This window comes from Phyllobates terribilis, unplaced genomic scaffold (genome assembly GCF_046119375.1).
Source record: "Phyllobates terribilis strain yellow unplaced genomic scaffold, ASM4611937v1 Scaffold_4__5_contigs__length_816908805, whole genome shotgun sequence".
NCBI lineage: Eukaryota > Metazoa > Chordata > Amphibia > Anura > Dendrobatidae > Phyllobates > Phyllobates terribilis.
In genome coordinates this window covers 673,135,504-673,155,366 of record NW_027362764.1, presented here as the reverse complement: position 1 = coordinate 673,155,366, position 19,863 = coordinate 673,135,504, and the positions used below count along the sequence as shown (strand labels likewise).

At 47.6% G+C, this 19,863-nt stretch overlaps 3 pseudogenes; all 3 read right to left on the bottom strand.

Annotated features, from left to right (window-relative positions):
• Window positions 1-12,106: 12,106 nt before the first annotated feature.
• Window positions 12,107-12,225, bottom strand: LOC141267419 (5S ribosomal RNA; annotated as a pseudogene).
• Window positions 12,226-13,167: 942 nt separating this feature from the next.
• LOC141268774 (5S ribosomal RNA) lies at window positions 13,168-13,287 on the bottom strand (annotated as a pseudogene).
• A 6,162-nt stretch (window positions 13,288-19,449) lies between these two features.
• On the bottom strand, window positions 19,450-19,568 carry LOC141269159 (5S ribosomal RNA; annotated as a pseudogene).
• Between the last annotated feature and the right edge of the window lie 295 nt (window positions 19,569-19,863).

The window sequence follows — 19,863 nt, the reverse complement described above, 5'->3', positions numbered from 1 at the left end:
AATATTAGTCACGGCTTACCATAACATGAATTCACATCATTATATAACAATAATCTGATATTGATACTATTATTACTATTATTATTATTATGGAAATTTAATGATATTGCCAAGGAAGAAGGAAAGAAAAAATGATTGATGAATGTATCTTCTTTTGAGTATTTTCAGTTAAAGTCCTTTTATTCTCAAAAAAGGGGGAAATGTTAAATGGTTAATTATGGAAATTCATTTGGAATGTTAATCGATAATCATTTTTCTGAGTTCTATGCCTCAGCCATCGTGTCTAGTTGACATGCGCTATTTGTGTGTGTATTTTTGGTTCACTACCATATGTAGAACAGGTGTCCATACGACTGGCTATAAAAGCCCATGGTACAGAAAGGGGGGGCTCTCTTGCTCTGCCCACCCCACAAGACACAGAATCTTCATGCTGAGAAGCAGATGACATTTATGCCTGGACACATGCTGGACAAAGACTTGATTTACCAGCCAGGATCCAAGGAAAGATGGGTGAATCTCAACAATTAAGTTAATTATGGACAAATGGACAATTACTTTATAACTAATTATTGTATGTACCTGCTGCAATCTGATTCTTTTTAATGGACAATCCAAGAATAAATAGATACATTTTTTTATAAGAATATCGTGATATTGATACTTTGAGAAGTCCTTAGTAGAAAAAAATAATACAGTTAGAGTATTATTTTACAGTCTCCCATCCAAGTACTAACCAGGCCCAACCCTGCTTAGCTTTAGAGATGAGCGTTGTTCTACTCGAACTGTTCGCCAATCTCAAATTCGAGCTGTTTTGGGCGGTGTTCGAGCCGGTCGGCGAACACGAACAATTTGAGAAAAATTCGGCTGTTCGAGGTTATGTTCGATAACTGTTCGTGCACCAAAATCATAACTGGATTTTTTCTCAGTAATGATGAAAATTAATGTTAATACGCAGTTTGAGTGTACAGCGGGGCGGGGGGAGGGGCAGGGGATGGATCTCTGCAGGAACAATGAAGATCTCCATTTTTTTTTCTCTTTCCCGCATTTGCAGTGGGGAGGTGCAATCTGTCAGCCTATCAGCAGCGCACACACGGAGCGAAGTGCTTTTTTTCACACAAGCAAGGGCATGTGTGATTGGCAGTGTATGTCACATGTCCTTGCCCTATAAGACCAAGCCATTTTCCCCGTCGCCACCATTTTCTCACTGCTGCAGCTGCGTGTTAGACGGCACCGCTGTTGCTGTGTGCGCTATACCTTGTTAATTTCAAGCCAATTTTCGCACAAATATACAGATAGCTTGGGAGTAGGGAATAGTTGTGATTGCAGTCCTTTTAAGGACTAGGTTACAGCATTTCCTACGACTTTTATCAGGCAGGTCTGTGCTCTTAAATAGATAGATTGTGGGAGTAAAGACTAATTGTAATTGGAGTCCTTTTCAGGACTAGGTTACATCGGTTCCTATCAGTTTTTGCCAGGCAGGTCTGTGCCAGTGCTGTGCAAGTTTTTTTCACAGCATTTGGCTGAATCTAGCAAAGCTAATCCTTTTTGGCCTATTGCAGAGTGTGTTAGTCAGTGGAGTAGCCTATCTGTGTTGCAAGATATACCACCTGTGTATAGAATACCAATTTTTTTACTGCACCTAGTGAAGTAAAATCTTTTGGGCATAGCATCATTCTATTAGTCCATCTATACTGACCTCCATCAGGTTGCAAACTGAATATAATTTTTTTCTGCATCTAGCTCTGAAAAAATATTTGGGCTTCTAGCAGTGTGTGGGACTTGGTCTATTAGTCCATCTATACTGACCTCCATCAGGTTGCAAATTAAAAATAATTTTTTTCTGCATCTAGCTCTGAAAAAATATTTGGGCTTCTAGCAGTGTGTGGGACTTGGTCTATTAGTCCATCTATACTGACCTCCATCAGGTTGCAAATTAAAAATAATTTTTTTCTGCATCTAGCTCTGAAAAAATATTTGGGCTTCTAGCAGTGTGTGGGACTTGGTCTATTAGTCCATCTATACTGACCTCCATCAGGTTGCAAATTGAATAAAAAAAATTTCTGCATCTAGCTCTGAAAAAATATTTGGGCTTCTAGCGGTGTGTGGGACTTGGTCTATTAGTCCATCTATACTGACCTCCATCAGGTTGCAAATTAAAAATAATTTTTTTCTGCATCTAGCTCTGAAAAAATATTTGGGCTTCTAGCAGTGTGTGGGACTTGGTCTATTAGTCCATCTATACTGACCTCCATCAGGTTGCAAATTAAAAATAATTTTTTTCTTCATTTAGCTCTGAAAAAATATTTGGGCTTCTAGCAGTGTGTGGGACTTGTTCTATTAGTCCTTCTATACTGATGTCCAGCAGGTTGCAAATTGAATATAATTTTTTTCTGCATCTAGCTCTGAAAAAATATTTGGGCTTCTAGCGGTGTGTGGGACTTGGTCTATTAGTCCATCTATACTGACCTCCATCAGGTTGCAAATTAAAAATAATTTTTTTCTGCATCTAGCTCTGAAAAAATATTTGGGCTTCTAGCAGTGTGTGGGACTTGGTCTATTAGTCCATCTATACTGACCTCCATCAGGTTGCAAATTAAAAATAATTTTTTTCTTCATTTAGCTCTGAAAAAATATTTGGGCTTCTAGCAGTGTGTGGGACTTGTTCTATTAGTCCTTCTATACTGACCTCCAGCAGGTTGCAAATTGAATATAATTTTTTTCTGCATCTAGCTCTGAAAAAATATTTGGGCTTCTAGCGGTGTGTGGGACTTGGTCTATTAGTCCATCTATACTGACCTCCATCAGGTTGCAAATTAAAAATAATTTTTTTCTGCATCTAGCTCTGAAAAAATATTTGGGCTTCTAGCGGTGTGTGGGACTTGGTCTATTAGTCCTTCTATACTGACCTCCATCAGGTTGCAAATTAAAAATAATTTTTTTCTGCATCTAGCTCTGAAAAAATATTTGGGCTTCTAGCAGTGTGTGGGACTTGGTCTATTAGTCCATCTATACTGACCTCCATCAGGTTGCAAATTGAATAAAAAAATTTTCTGCATCTAGCTCTGAAAAAATATTTGGGCTTCTAGCGGTGTGTGGGACTTGGTCTATTAGTCCATCTACACTGACCTCCATCAGGTTGCAAATTAAAAATAATTTTTTTCTGCATCTAACCCAGCCAATAGTTTTGGCCTAATACCACAGTTTGGCCACTCAGCTCTGCTCGGTTACCATCCATTGTTTTTTTGTGCAAACAACTCCAGAGTTGTGAATTAGTTAACCACCAAAATGAGTGGAAAAAGGCCTGCTGCTGGTGGAAAGGGGAATAGGCGTGTTGGGAAGGGGAAAAAAGGTTGTGTCCGTGGGGTAGGTGCAGAAGAAAGACCATCTTCCAGCCAAACTAAAATGTCTACTTCTTTTAGCGGACAATGTGATAAGATCCCTTTCTTACGGCCACGCCAATCGCTACAAATTCCAGATGAGGCACAAAAACAGCAGGTGCTTCAACGGATATCAAGTGCTCCTTTAAGTGGGCTCTCCTCCACATCAACTTCAACATCACAAATACTCCAGTCCTCAAAGGTGTCACCCAAATCGCACTTGCTTCCTCACAGCTCCCAAATCTCCAGCTGCCCGTCTGAGTATGAGGTAGAACAGATGGTTGAGTCTGCAGAGCTGTTTACTCATACTATAGCCTGGGAATCAGAGGTCGACTCCAGCGCTTCTGTGAATCCAGACGAGGAAATGATCTGCACTGATGCCCAGAATCTTTATGAGTCGGATCCAGGACCAGACGCAGAAGGTTCTGACCATAATGTAGACCCTCATTCCCAAACTGTAACTCCTGTTGGTGGAGACAATGAGGAAGACGATGATAAGACTCAAATACCTGATTGGAGCGACAACTTTAGTTTTTTGTCAGGGCAGGAACAGGTTGGCTCTGAGGACGACGGGTGTGATAACGCACAGGGTGATGATGATGAGGTCGGAGATCCCACTTACTGTCAACCCACAGTCAGCCAAGAGATGAGGTCAGCAGAGGAGGTGGAGGAAGATGCTAGTGACGACGAGGTCAGGTTGCGCCTTCCTGGACAGAGACGTAGTACTGGAAGCACGTCAACAACTGCATCCTCAAACACAACTCTGCCTCTCACCACAAGTCGTGGTGGCTCTTCAGGTCGCATGGGTGCTAAGCCTTGCATAGCCTGGGCATTTTTTCAGATCGATAAAGATGACCCAACTCGTGTTATCTGTAACATTTGTCAGCAAAAGCTAAGTAGAGGCCAAAAAATACATAGTTTGAGTACTTCATGCATGAACCGGCACATGGACATGAAGCATAAGTTGCAGTGGGAAGCTCAGTGTGCTACAATGCGGTCTAGCCGGCCGGGCCAACCACCGTCTGCCATATCTTGTGCATCCGCGGCCTCTTCATCCTCTGTGACTGGGGGGACAGCAGTCACACCTGTTTTGGGGCGCAGACCTGCCAACTCTTTACCCGCAACAGCCAGCGTGATTGGCAGGTCATCATTTTCTTTGGAGGTGGTAACACCAGCTGGTCTTGAGCGCTGTCCGACATCGATAGCACCACCTTTGGATCAAGGCAACCTAACATGTCCGCCTGCATCTTCCTCACAGACCGGCAGTTTGCCGGGGACACCCTTATCAACCCCATCTAAGCACAATAGCCAGCCCTCGGTCCCTCAGATGTGGACAAGTAAAAGACCATTTCCTCCTAGCCATGAGAAAGCTAAGAGGTTGAATTTCACCATCTGCAAGCTCTTGGCTACAGAAATGCTGCCTTTCCGCCTGGTGGACACAGAGGATTTTCGAGACCTTATGTCCGTCGCAGTGCCCCAGTACCAGATGCCCAGTCGGCACTACTTCTCAAAGAAAGGTGTGCCTGCGCTCCACCAGCATGTCGCACACAACATCACCGCTTCTTTGAGAAACTCTGTGTGTGACAGGGTGCATTTCACCACAGACACTTGGACGAGTAGGCATGGACAGGGGCGTTACATGTCGCTGACTGGGCACTGGGTAACTATGGTGACAGCAGGACAAGGGGCTGCTGTCCAAGTCTTGCCGTCCCCACGAGTTGTGCGTCAATCCTCTTTATGTCATTTTTCCTCCACTGCTTCTGCCTCCTCAACCTCCTCTCGGTCTTCCACCTGCACCCAAAGCCTGTCTGGTCATGCCACAAGCTTTCTAACTGCGCAGAAGGGATCCTGCACACCTCCTTACTATGCTGGCAGTAGGGCTCAACGTCATCAGGCGGTTTTTACATTGAAATGTCTGGGAAATGTGAGTCACACAGCTGAGGAGTTGTGGTCAGCTCTGGAGAACCAATTTCATGAATGGTTGTCTCCACTGGACCTGAAACCAGGGAAGGCCGTGTGCGACAATGCTGCAAACCTGGGTGCGGCCCTTCTCCGGGGCAATGTCACACACGTGCCTTGTATGGCTCACGTGTTGAACCTGGTTGTCCAGCAATTTTTAGCCCACTATCCCAGACTAGATGGCCTTCTGCAGAGGGCACGGTCGCTGTGTGCTCACTTCCGCCGTTCGCATCCCGCAGCTCAGCGACTTACATCTCTACAGAAGTCGTTGGGCCTGCCACTTCACCGGCTAAAATGCGATGTGCCTACCCGGTGGAATTCAACTCTGCACATGTTGCAGCGACTGTGGCAGCACCGACAAGCCCTGGTGCAATACGTTCTGACGTATAGCCTGGGCCAACGAGATTCAGAGGTGGGGCAAATCACGCTGGAGGAGTGGTCTCAGATCAGGGACCTATGCACCCTTCTGCACAGTTTTGAAATGGCGACGAAGATGTTTAGTGCTGACGATGCCATTATCAGCATGACTATTCCGGTGATTTACATGCTGGAGCACATGTTAAACAGAATTCGGAGTCAGGTGGTGGCACAAGAGGAGGTGGAGGAAGTAGAGGAGGAGGAGTTGTATGCGGAAGGGCTAACATCTGCAAGGTCCAGACGGTCGGCAGCACCAGGGCGGCAGGCATGTGAGGGTGGGGGAGATGATTTTACCAGGGCGCATGGTAGCAGCCAAACTAGTGAGGAAGGTGCAGGAGCCCAGGAAGAAGTGGAGGACGAACTGATGGAAGACTCATCAGATGAGGGAGACCTTGATCACATTTCTGTTGTGCGAGGTTGGGGGGAGAGGACAGAGGAAGGAAGCATGATTGTTACCTCGCCACCAACACAACAGGGACTTGGTGCTCCTGGATGCGCAACACACATGAGTGCCTTCTTGCTGCACTACCTGCAACATGACCCTCGAATTGTGAGAATTAGAAATAATCCTGACTACTGGGTTGCCACACTGTTAGATCCCCGGTACAAAAGTAAATTTGCAGAAATTATTCCTGCCATAGAAAGGGATGCACGCATGCAGGAGTATCAGCAGAGACTGTTGCAGAATCTTACATGTGCTTTTCCACAAAATACCAGTGGTGCACGTAGTGAATCTCACAGTTCCAACTTGCCAACCGTGGGACCGTCAAGTGTTCAGCACTCAAACCGTAACAGAACCACAGTATCTGCTGGTAACATCAATTTTGCGGAATCATTTCACCACTTTTTTAGCCCATCCTTTGCAAGGCCACAGGAGACAAGAAGTCTGACACATAGTCAACGCCTAGAGACGATGGTACAGGAGTATCTCCAAGTAAACATTGAAGCCACGACTGTGTCACTGGACCCTTGCTCTTTTTGGGCTTCCAATCTGGATAAATGGCCGGAGCTAGCCACTTACGCCTTGGAGATCTTGTCATGCCCCGCAGCCAGCGTTCTGTCTGAACGTGTGTTCAGCGCTGCTGGTGGTGTGCTGACAGATAAGCGCACGCGGCTCTCCACTGATAATGTAGACAGACTCACGTTCATAAAGATGAACAAATCATGGATCCGAAACGACTTTTCTACCCCTGTGTCATCCTGGGGAGAGTAAAAGCTTGATGATTGGTTAAAATCACCCTACCAACCGTTTTAAGCTTTCAAATTACTAATCATGTTTATCTGTATCTTGACTGGAAAATAATTTGGGCTTTGTAGCAGTGTGCAGCACTGATCCTATTAGGCCATCTATAATAAGCTTCACCAGATTTAAAATTAAAAATAATTTTTAGCTGCATCTAGCCTGGAAAATAATTTTGGGGCTCCGAGATGCGCAAGACACATAAGTGCCTTCTTGCTGCACTACCTGCAGCATGACCCTCATATTGTCAGAATTCGAAGTAATCATGACTACTGGGTTGCCACACTCTTAGATCCCCCAAACTTTTCGATCAACCTTTTCATTTTAATAAAGACCAAAAAAATGGTCATTTTTGAAATTATAAGCATTAGCAGGTTGTTAGAAACTGAAATCAAACAGTTTTCAACTCAAAACTTTATTCTAGGTGATGTTACATTTTCACATAGGACCCCTTGTTCGAAAGGAGCTTCTGAACTCTCTCGTCCATTGAATTTGTCAGGTTTTGGATGATTTCTGCTTCAATTGTTTTGCATGAGGACAGAATACCCTCCCAGAGCTGTTGCTTAGATGTGAACTGCCTCCCGCCATCATAGACACTCCTTTTAATGATGCTCCAAAGGTTCTGAATGGGGTAGAGGTCAGGGGAGCATGGGGGTCACACCATAAGTTTGTCCCCTTTTATGCCCATATCAGCCAGAGATGCAGATGTTTTATGTGCAGCATGAGATGGTGCATTATCATGCAGAAAAATGATCTTGCTGTGAAATACACGGTTCTTCTTCTTGAACCATGGCAGGAAGTGCTGTTTGAGAAAATCCACATACATTATGGAGTTCATCTTTAGCGCCTTCAGGGATCCTAAAGGGGCCGACAATCTCTCTCCCCATGATTTCAGCCCAAAACATTACTCCACCTCCTCCTTGTTGGCGCTGTAGCCGTGTTTGCGTGGGGTGTCCATCAACCAGCCATCCTCCACTCCATTCATCTGGACCATCGAGCGCTGCACGGCACTCATCCGTGAACAAAACAGTTTTGAAATCAGTCTTCATGTAATGTTTGGCCCACTGGAGCCGTTTCTGCTTGTGTGAAGTGGATAGAGGAGGTCGACAGGATGGCGTATGCACAGCTGCAAACCTCTGAAGGACCCTGCATCTTGTTGTTCGGGGGACGTTGGAGGCACAAGCAGCTTCAAAAACTTGTCTGCTGCTATGACAAGGCTTTTTTGCCGCTGCTCTTTCAACCTGACGTAATTGCCTGTAGGAAAGAGTCCTCAATTTGCCCTTATCAGCACGCACACGTGTGTACTGTGAATCAGCTACATACTTCTTGATTGCCAAGACACTTCATCCTGATCATCGCACAATGTTGATTGTAGTCATGCCTTGACCTAAACACTCCACAATTTGTTGCTTCTCAGCAGCCGACACATCCTTTTTCTTTCCCATTTTGGCAGAAAATGTAGGCTGCTTAATAATGTGAGAGAGCCTTCTTAAGTAGTCTTGCCTTTCATTGGACACACCTGCCAAACTAATTAGCACAGGTGTCTGCAATTGCTTACAGTGATATAAAGAGCCCTGACACACATCACCATCAATGAGTTTAACTGACAAACAAACAAATTCTTCCCTTATCACTCCTAAACACTTTTTGCATAATAATTTGGAACGCGGTGTACATGTGCTTTTCCACAAAACACCAGTGGTTCACGTAGTGAATCTTACAGTTCTAACTTGCCAACCGTGGTCTGTATGGAATTGTTCAATAAAGGGCCCAAAATTAAGATAACATAGATGGGAGAGGTCTCTATGAATAGGAATTCCTAAGTATTTGATACCCTGTGAGGGCCAGGCAAAGGGAAAGTTGGACTGGATGGAATCCTATATGGATTTAGGGAGGGAGACATCGAGGGCCTCAGACTTCGCTGCATTGATTTTAAAATTTTACCATGTAACAAAGTGATCTATTTCAGCCATAACAGCAGGGATGGATATATGTGATTGAGTGATATATACTAGGACATCATCAGCAAATAGAGAGCACTTGTACTCGGTGCCTCCCACCTCAATCCACCTAATATTGGGGTTATGGCGAATTGATGAGAGCAGGTGCTCCGTCACTAGGATGTATAAGAGAGGGGACAGAGGACATCCCTGCCTTGTCCCATTGGTGATTGTGAAAGGTGATGAAAATGTTCTGACGCACCCCCTGGGCCTTGGGACACCCGGAGCCGGACCCTTTTTGGTGGATGCTGGTGGTTGTAGTCTTCGTGGCGGCGATCCGGTTCCGTGGCTCAGGGCGGTCAAACCAGTGGCGGAACTATTTATGTGGTTTTGATGTTTAAATGTCCGACTACGCCACCCGTGGATTGCGGTCAGAGTGAACCGCCGCTACAGGGCAGACCGCTAAGGCTGGTGTTGTGGGTGCAGCAGAGCGTAGCATAACTCCCCACGGGAGGAGTATAGCCTCAGGGCAGTGTATGCGGAGGATGGGGGTGATGGTGCAGGGCAGCAGCAGTAACGACACGGAGTCAGTGATGCAGTTCAGGGCCTTTACTCACAGTTCTTATTATCCAGACCACGTCTGCAGGTAACGGCTGCCCACGTCGTACTGTGCTTACCAGGTGAGGGGCTCAGACAACTCCCAGATAACTTTGGAGCGCTTCACAGGACCCCCTTTGTGTGTCCTTTGTCTGGCCTTTCTTACCAACACTTCTGTCCGGCTGCCTCGGGCCTCCTCTTGGTAAACTTGGCGCCAGTTTCCCTGACCCTATGTGGTGCCTTCCTAGCGGGTGGAGCAAGGGGCTGCGCCACATAAAATGTCAGAGCCTCCGGTTTCTAGCTGAGGGTCGTTTCCTGCCTCCACTAGTTCAGGGACCGGTCTCCCCCTTTGGCCTGACCCCTCCACGCAGGTGGATTCGGGCGTGCGGTGGCGACTCGCCCGTCCGCACCCCTGGGATCCCTTCATTCCTCGTTCCTGGAGCCTTCTCCGCTCCTCTTCCTTCCTTCTCCCTCTTGCAGGCCTGGGCCTCTGTTACTAGGCCCGCCTCCGGAGCAGAGCTCATGCAGAGCCCCTGCTCCCTGCCACTTCTGCTCAGACTTCTCTGCACTGAACTAAGATGGTGCCCACCTTTTATACTCCCTTCTCAATGCACCCAGGAACTGCTTCCTCCCTGCTCCTGCACTGCAGGGTTCCCCTTCCTCAGTGTTCCCTCCCCCCACTCCAGCCAGGGACAGGGACTGTCGTGCCCATCTCAGGGGCATATTGGTCGCCCTGCCCCACGGCAATGTGGTGTAATGCATGCAGGTGTCGGGTCCTGATCCACACTCCATCCTTATCTGAGAGTGAGATATCACACCTCTGGGTGAGGTGCAATACGTCTGTAGCAACCGAGCCCTCGGTGCTACAGTTCCATTTATCTTCAGCCTAGGTGACGTATTGTGATACAGGGCCGTGATTTTGGCTATAAAAGGGTCCCCTAGACCCCTACCCCAAGCTTTTTAAGAGAATCATATATGGCGTGCCAGGAGACTCTATGGAATGCTTTCTCAGCATCCAACGAGAGTATCTACTTACAAATTTTTAACTGCATCTAGCCCAGGAAATACTTTGTGCCTAGTAGCAGTGTCTGCTAGTCAGCGGATTATCCCGGCTGTTAAGCAAGCTACACCACCTGTAGTTTGGACACTTAATTTTTTCAAAGGAAATGCTTCGGGACCACGGGATACTTAGTGAAGAGCATCAGGAGGCACCCCAAGGCATAGGGGCTGGGACTGGCACTAGAATGCCTTGCGGTGGACAGCCGAGCTCGATCCTTATAAAAGCTTTTTAACTGCAGCAGCTTTAGTGGACGCTACTGGAGCTGGAATCACGCGGCTGCTGGCATGAGACTTGCCCTCCAATAGATCCTTGTAAATGGATTTAAAGTGTATTCATTCAAATTAGAGGGACAATTTAAATTAAAAAGCTTAGAGCTGCCTCCACCACAGGGGGGCTCTCTCGACCCACCAGCGGACAGGCACCAGTATTGGGAGAGGGGGGCTGGCCGTCAGGGTTCACAGCGGCTCTGGCACAAACCCGGCGACACGGAGGTGGCACGGGCAGGAGCGGACTGGCCGTCTCGGCTTCTCACTTTTTGGATTTTAGAAGGGCATGACATGCCTATATCTGTGTCTCCCCCTCCTTTTACTCCTCCACCTCTTTTCTTTTCGCATGACTATATGTACTTGTCACTTTTCCATGTGTTAGTTGTGTCTTCTGAGCAGTTTGTCAGCTTTTGGACACCTTTGAAGGTGTTTTCTATGTGTTTCTATGTGTTTTTGTTTGCCTGCCATTGGTTTTAATGGTGTTCGAAGGTGTTCGACGAACAGTTCGGCGAACACACGGGTGTTCGACGAACCGAACCGAACTCGAACACTACGGGGGTGGCTCAACACTACTTAGCTTCTGAGATCAGATGAGATCGGGCGTATCCAAGGTGGTATGGCCAGTAGAAGCTGCTCGATCCATCGCCCGGCCAGCCTTTCTCAGGATCGCTTGGTGGCGAGCAATCTGGCCGTGACGGGGCGGGCTCCGAAGGGTCCATGCAAAGTCTGTGCCGTCCCTACAGGTGTGGTCTGTTTAACTGTGATTCACCCGCCACATCAGGTGTCTTCAAAAATGGCTCGGCGCAGGGTCTCCTGCAGGCTAAACCCTTCATCGCGGTAATGTGACAGAAAGAGCAAGCTGGACCCGTAACTTGGGGGCGGAGCGAGACGTCCAGGGGTGAATGAAGGAAGAGGGTGAGATGGTTGCTAGTGACTTTGAGCTGCTCTTCAGGGGGGAGGGTCGTGTTGCCTGCAAAGGTCTTCTGCTTGGGGTTACCGGTGGTTGCCTCCAGCCACGCGGGAGACGCTGGTCCTGGTGAAAAGAAGCCTAGCATTAAAAGTAAAGAAGCAACAATGCTGGAGGCCCACGGTGATCAGAAGGATGCTGGTATTTTGCAGAGATGAAATAGCGCAAGAGAGAAAGCAAATGAAAAAAAGAAAAGAGAATGAATGTGTGCACTTGTGAAAGGGAATGGAAAAAAGGCATAGAAGAGAGTGCCCCCTGCTGGTGGAAGGAAGGAAAAAGCAAAAGCCTACAGCACCCAGTATTCCCAGGTGGTCTCCCATCCAAGTACTAACCAGGCCCAACCCTACTTAGCTTTCGAGATCAGACGAGATTGGGCAAGTTCAGGGTGGTGTGGCTGTAGGCAGAGACTAGCCTCTCACTTGCTGCTTTTCTTCTTTGACGTCTGGCTGCCGGCTGCCCTTTCCAGTGCTCAGCAAAACCAGGTCCTTTTGTGCTTTCCCTTCTCTTCAATTTTCTTGCTGGCTTCCTTAAAAGGTCTTGTAGACACAACGCCCCACTCAGAGCCGCTGAGCTCACTGATCGGCTGCAGCGCTGTCGACGGAACGTCAGCTTCACGGCCAATGCCACAGGCCGGGAGCAGAGGCGAGACTCACCGGTAGACCCGGGTAGGGTGAGTAGAGCGCGGTTAGTTGCTTTCTAATAGCCTGCAGCCGGGGATTAACTTTTAATGAAAGGGAACAATCCCTTTGACTGTCTGCAGTGCGCCACACCTAGGAAGCGCACTCTCACACACAAGCCAGCATGCACACGTGCTCGCACATGACAACACCCCCTATCTGCCCCTACAACCTCTCCGTCACCATGCGTCAGACTTTCCTGCCTGTTTTATGATTTCAGGGCCCTAGCAGGAATCACTCCCCCCCTCCCCACTTCCTTCCGCACCTTCCTTGCCTTCCTTGCACTGAGGTTAGCTCTTTGTCAGCCGTCTGGCTTGGTTACACAAGCTTCTTTGCAGAGAAACATGTTACTTCTGCTGGCCCTCGCTAGGCGGCCGGCATCCAAAACCTTCCCTGGGCACCTGCTGAAAGCCTGGCCCCTTCACGGCCCCGGGTGCTTTTAACGCCATCATTTCCACACGGCGAGCTGCGGAGTCAATAAGCACTCCTAGCCGTGGCAAGGAGCTCGGTGTCAGGCCTGCGTGAAGGCGGCGGGGTAGCGTACTTAGCTGCCAACTGGCTCAGAGGCCTTGGGGCTTCCATCATCTAAGTTACTTAAGGTCGGTGTCCGGCAAGGCGCCGTTCCATGCTAGCCGAGCTGGGCAGTAGGGCAAAACTTCATCAAAATGGTCTACAGCACCCGGTGTTCCCATGAGGTCTCCCATCCAAGTACTGTTTGAGCCCAGCCCTGCTTTGCTTCCGAGATCAGACGAGATCCGGCATATCCAAGGTGGTATGGCCAGTAGACGCTGCTCGATCCATCGCCCGGCCAGCCTTTCTCAGGATCGCTTGGTGGCGAGCAATCTGGCCGTGACGGGGCGGGCTCCGAAGGGTCCATGCAAAGGCTGTGCCGTCCCTACAGGTGTGGTTTGTTTAGCAGTGATTCACCCGCCGCATCAGGTGTCTTCAAAAATGGCTTGGCGCAGGGTCTCCTGCAGGCTAAACCCTTCATCGCGGTAATGTGACAGAAAGAGCAAGCTGGACCCGTAACTTGGGGGCGGAGCGAGACGTCCAGGGGTGAATGAAGGAAGAGGGTGAGATGGTTGCCAGTAGTGTTGAGCCACCCCCGTAGTGTTCGGGTTCGGTTCGGTTCGTCGAACACCGGGATGTTCGAGGAACTGTTCGTCGAACTGTTCGTCGAACACCTTAGAACACCGTCGAACACCGTTAAAACCAATGACAGGCAAACAAAAACACATAGAAACACATAGAAAACACCTTCAAAGGTGTCCAAAAGCTGACAAACTGCTCAGAAGACGCTTTCTTTAAAAAAGCCGGCCGGCAATTCAGCAGCGGCATACACCGGTACCCGACAATTTAGACAGGAAGGAATAGAGCCTCACACATAGATTAGATAGATAGAAACATGTCAGTCACATATATATGAAGTACAGTGACAGTGTTGCTTACTGTACTTGTCATTTAGTGTAAAGGATTTATTAATAAATATATTAGTGTTTTCATGCACTGTCTCTTTATAAAAGCCGGCCGGCAATTCAGCATCTGTACCCGACAATTTATAACAGACAGAATAGAGCTTCACACATAGATTAGATAGATAGAAACATGTCAGTCACATATATATGAAGTACAGTGACAATGTTGCTTACTGTACTTGTCATTTAGTGTAAAGGATTTATTAAAAAAAATAATAGTGTTTTCATGCACCGTCTCTTTAAAAAAGCCGGCCGGCAATTCAGCATCTGTACCCGACAATTTATAACAGACAGAATAGAGATTCACACATAGATTAGATAGATAGAAACATGTCAGTCACATATATATGAAGTACAGTGATAGTGTTGGTTACTGTACTTGTCATTTAGTATTAAAATAAAAGATTTATTATTAAAAAAAATTGGCGTGGGGTTCCCCTTAATTTTAGTCTCTAGCGGAGGTTAAGCAGACAGCTGGGGCAGATGTTTGAAGCCTGGGAAGGGGGTAATACCCACGGAGCTTCCCAGGCTACTAATATGAGCCCCCAGCTGAATACATAGCCTTTACTAGCTATTAAAATGGGGGACCCCCCCAAAAAAATGACGTGGGGTCCCCCCTAATTTAATAGCTAGCAAAGGCTAGGCAGACAGCTGGGGGCTGATATTAATAGCCCAGGAAGGGAGCCATGAATATTGGCCCCCTCCCAGGCTAGAAACACCAGCCGTCAGCCGCCCCAGAAATGGCGCATTCGTAGGATGCGCCAATTCTGGCACTTAGCCTCGCTCTTCCACGCTGCCCTGTAGCGGTGGCAGGGGGTAATAGGGCTGGGGTTGATGTCAGCTTATAATGCCAGCTGACATCAAGCCCAGGTTAGTAATGGAGAGGCGTCTATAAGACACCCCCATTACTAACCCCATAGTCAAAGTTAAAAGAAAACACAAACACCCAGAATAAAGTCCTTTAATTGAAATAAAGACACAATCCTTTATTGTTCTAAATTAAACCATACTTACCATCACGCCCATTCCAGCTGAAGCCAACGATCTCCTGCAATAAAAGTTAAATAATAAAGCAACATCATCCTTACCTTTCCATGGTTCCCACGACAGCTTCAGCTCTGCTACATCGAGATGACAGGCTGGACCGCAGCAGAACGCTGCCATCCAGCCTGTCATCCCGCAGACACTGAGAAGCGCAGGCATGCTTGCGCTCTGCAGTGTCTGGCTGTGACGGCATAAAGATGAGACGAGTTCATGTCCAATGAACTCGGCGCACCTCATGCACGTCACTGACAGCGTGGGAAAATTCTCACGCTGAAGCGCTGAGTGCAGGAGAATTCTCCCACGCTGTCAGTGACGTGCATAAGGTGAGCTCATGTCCAATGAACTCAGCTCACCTCCTGCACGTCACTGACAGCGTGGGAGAATTCTCCTGCACTCAGCGCTTCAGCGTGAGAATTCTCCCACGCTGAAGCGCTGAGTGCAGGAGAATTTTCCCACGCTGTCAGTGATGTGCATAAGGTGAGCTCATGTCCAATGAACTCAGCTCACCTCCTGCATGTCACTGACAGCGTGGGAGAATTCTCCTGCACTCAGCGCTTCAGTGTGAGAATTCTCCCACGCTGAAGCGCTGAGTGCAGGAGAATTTTCCCACACTGTCAGTGACGTGCATGAGGTGAGCCCAGTTCATTGGACATTAACTCGGCTCATCTGGATGCCCTCACAGAGAGACACTGTGGAGCGCAAGCAAGCCTGCGCTTCTCAGTGTCTGCGGGATGACAGGCTGGATGGCAGCGTTCTGCTGCGGTCCAGCCTGTCATCTCGATGTAGCAGAGCTGAAGCTGTCATGGGAACCATGGAAAGGTAAGGATGATGTTGCTTTATTATTTTTCTTTTATTTCAGGAGATCGTTGGCTTCAGCTGGAATGGGCGTGACGGTAAGTATGGTTTAATTTAGAACAATAAAGAATTGTGTGTTTATTTCAATTAAAGGACTTTTTTCTGGGTGTTGTGTTTTTTTTAAATACTTTACTAGAAATTCATGGTGGTCATGTCTAATATTGGCGTGACCCCATGAATTTTGGGCTTAGGGCCAGCTGATAATGCCAAGCTGGCCCTAACCCCTTTATTACCCAGTGAGCCACCGCATCAGGGCCCTGGATGAGTTGGGTACAGCGCCAGAAGATGGCGCTTCTATGAACGCGCCATTTTCCGGGCTGGCTGCGGACTGCAATTTGCAGCGGGGGTGGCCCAGAAAGCTTGGGCCTCCCTGCGCTGCGGATTCCAGCCCCCAGCTGCCTAGTTGTACCTGGCTGGACACAAAAACAGGGCGAAGCCCCACGTCAATTTTCTTTAAATTATTTCATGAAATAATTAAGAAAAAAAGGGCTTCCCTATATTGTTGTGTCCGGCCAGGTACAAATAGGCAGCTGGTGGTTGGGGGCAGCCCGTTCCTGCCTGCTGCACCTGACTGGACACAGATATAGTGCGAAGCCCCACGTCAATTTTTTTTTAATTATTTCATGAATTTCCTGAAATAATTTAAAAAAATTGAAGTGGGGCTTCGCACTATATTTGTGTCCAGCCAGGTACAGCAGGCAGGAACGGGCTGCCCCCAACCACCAGCTGACTATTTGTACCTGGCCGGACACAACAATATAGGGAAGGCCTTTTTTTCTTAATTATTTCATGAATTTCATGAAATAATTAAAAAAAAAATACGTGGGGCTTCGCCCTATTTTTGTGTCCAGCCAGGTACAACTAGGCAGCTGGGGGCTGGAATCTGCAGCGCAGGGAGGCCCAAGCTTTCTGGGCCCCCACCCCCGCTGCAAATTGCAGTCCGCAGCCACCCCGGAAAATGGCGCGTTCATAGAAGCGCCATCTTCTGGCGCTGTACCCAACTCATCCAGGGCCCTGGTGCGGTGGCTCACTGGGTAATAAAGGGGTTAGGGCCAGCTTGGTATTATCAGCTGGGCCCAAGCCCAAAATTCATGGGGTCACGCCAGTATTAGACATGACCGCCATGAATTTCTAGTAAAGTATTTAAAAAAAACACAACACCCAGAATAAAGTCCTTTAATTGAAATAAACACACAATTCTTTATTGTTCTAAATTAAACTATACTTACCATCACGCCCATTCCAGCAGAAGCCAACGATCTCCTGCAATAAAAGAAAAATAATAAACCAACCTCATCCTTACCTTTCCATGGTTCCCACGACAGCTTCAGCTCTGCTACATCGAGATGACAGGCTGGACCGCAGCAGAACGCTGCCATCCAGCCTGTCATGCCGCAGACACTGAGAAGAGCAGGCATGCTTGCGCTCCTCAGTGTCTGGCTGTGACGGCATCCAGATGAGCCGAGGTCATGTCCAATGAACTCGGCTCACCTCATGCACGTCACTGACAGCGTGGGAAAATTCTCACGCTGAAGTGCTGAGTGCAGGAGAATTCTCCCACGCTGTCAGTGACGTGCATGAGGTGAGCTCATGTCCAATGAACTCAGCTCACCTCATGCACCTCTCTGACAGCGTGGGAAAATTCTCCTGCACTCAGCGCTTCAGCGTGAGAATTCTCCCACGCTGTCAGTGACGTGCATGAGGTGAGCCGAGTTCATTGGACATGACCTCGGCTCATCTTTATGCCGTCACAGAGAGACAATGTGGAGCGCAAGCAAGCCCCCTGCCACCGCACCAGGGCAGCGTGGAAGAGCGAGGCTAAGTGCCAGAATTGGCGCATCCTATGAATGCGCCATTTCTGGGGCGGCTGACGGCTGGTGTTTCTAGCCTGGGAGGGGGCCAATATTCATGGCTCCCTTCCTGGGCTATTAATATCAGCCCCCAGCTGTCTGCCTAGCCTTTGCTAGCTATTAAATTAGGGGGGACCCCACGTCATTTTTTTGGGGGGGTCCCCCATTTTAATAGCTAGTAAAGGCTATGTATTCAGCTGGGGGCTGATATTAGTAGCCTGGGAAGCTCCGTGGGTATTACCCCCTTCCCAGGCTTCAAACATCTGCCCCAGATGTCTGCTTAACCTCCGCTAGAGCCTAAAATTAAGGGGAACCCCACGCCAATTTTTTTAATAATAAATCCTTTATTTTAATACTAAATGACAAGTACAGTAACCAACACTATCACTGTACTTCATATATATGTGACTGACATGTTTCTATCTATCTAATCTATGTGTGAAGCTCTATTCTGTCTGTTATAAATTGTTGGGTACAGATGCTGAATTGCCGGCCGGCTTTCTTAAAGAGACGGTGCATGAAAACACTATTATTTTTTTTAATAAATCCTTTACAATAAATGACAAGTACAGTAAGCAACACTGTCACTGTACTTCATATATATGTGACTGACATGTTTCTATCTATCTAATCTATGTGTGATTCTCTATTCCTTCTATTCTAAATTGTTGGGTACAGATGCTGAATTGCCGGCCGGCTTTTTTAAAGAGACGGTGCATGAAAACACTATTATTTTTTTTGACAAATCCTTTACACTAAATGACAAGTACAGTAATCAACACTGTCACTGTACTTCATATATATGTGACTGACATGTTTCTATCTATCTAATCTATGTGTGATTCTCTATTCCTTCTATTCTAAATTGTCGGGTACCGCTGCTGAATTGCCGGCCGGCTTTTTTAAAGAGACGGTGCATGAAAACACTATTATTTTTTTTGATAAATCCTTTACGCTAAATGACAAGTACAGTAAGCAGCACTTTCACTGTACTTCGTATATATGTGGCTGACATGTTTATATCTATCTAATCTATGTGTGAAGCTCTATTCTTTCGGTTCTAAATTGTCGGGTACCGGTGTATGCCGCTGCTGAATTGCCGGCTTTTCATGTTTCACTGTTGGCACTGTTCCCATCGATTTGGGCAATCACTGTAATGCCACAACCAACATGGCTGTGGCATTACAGTGAGTGGCAGACAATCCCTGCATGATTGGTGCTCTAAATAGCACCAGACATGCAGGACACGCTTTTGGTGCACGAAGAGTTATCGAACATAACCTCGAACAGCCGAATTTTTTGCAAATCGTTCGGGTTCGTCGAACAACTCGAACACCGCCCAAAACAGCTCGAATTTGAGATTGGCGAACAGTTCTAGTCGAACACCGCTCATCTCTAGTTGCCAGTGACTTTGAGCTGCTCTTCAGGGGGGAGGGTCGTGTTGCCTGCAAAGGTCTTCTGCTTGGGGTTACCGGTTGTTGCCTCCAGCCACCCGGGAGACGCTGCTCCTGGTGAAAAGGAGCCTAGAATTAAAAGTAAATAAGCAACAATGCTGGAGGCCCACGGTGATCAGAAGGATGCTGGTATTTTGCAGAGATGAAATAGCGCAAGAGAGAAAGCAAATGAAAAAAAGAAAAGAGAATGAATGAGTGCACTTGTGAAAGGGAATGGAAAAAAGGCATAGAAGAGAGTGCCCCCTGCTGGTGGAAGGAAAGAAAAAGTAAAAGATTACAGCACCTGGTAGTCCCAGGCGGTCTCCCATCCAAGTACTACCCAGGCCCAACACTGCTTAGCTTCTGAGATCAGACAAGATCGGGCGTGTTCAGGGTTGTGTGGCCGTATGCAGAGACTAGCTTCTCACTTGCTGCTTTTCTACTTTGAAGGCTGGCTGCCGGCTGTCCTTTCCATTGCTCAGCAAGACCAGGTCCTTTTGTGCTTTCCCTTCTCTTCAATTTTTTTGCTGGCTTCCTTAAAAGGTCTTGTAGACAGAAGGCCCCACTCAGAGCCGCTGAGCTCACTGATCGGCTGCAGCGCTGTCGACGGAACGTCAGCTTCGCGGCCAATGCCACAGGCCGGGAGCTGAGGCGAGACTCACCGGTAGACCCGGGTAGGGTGAGTAGAGCGCGGTTAGTTGCTTTC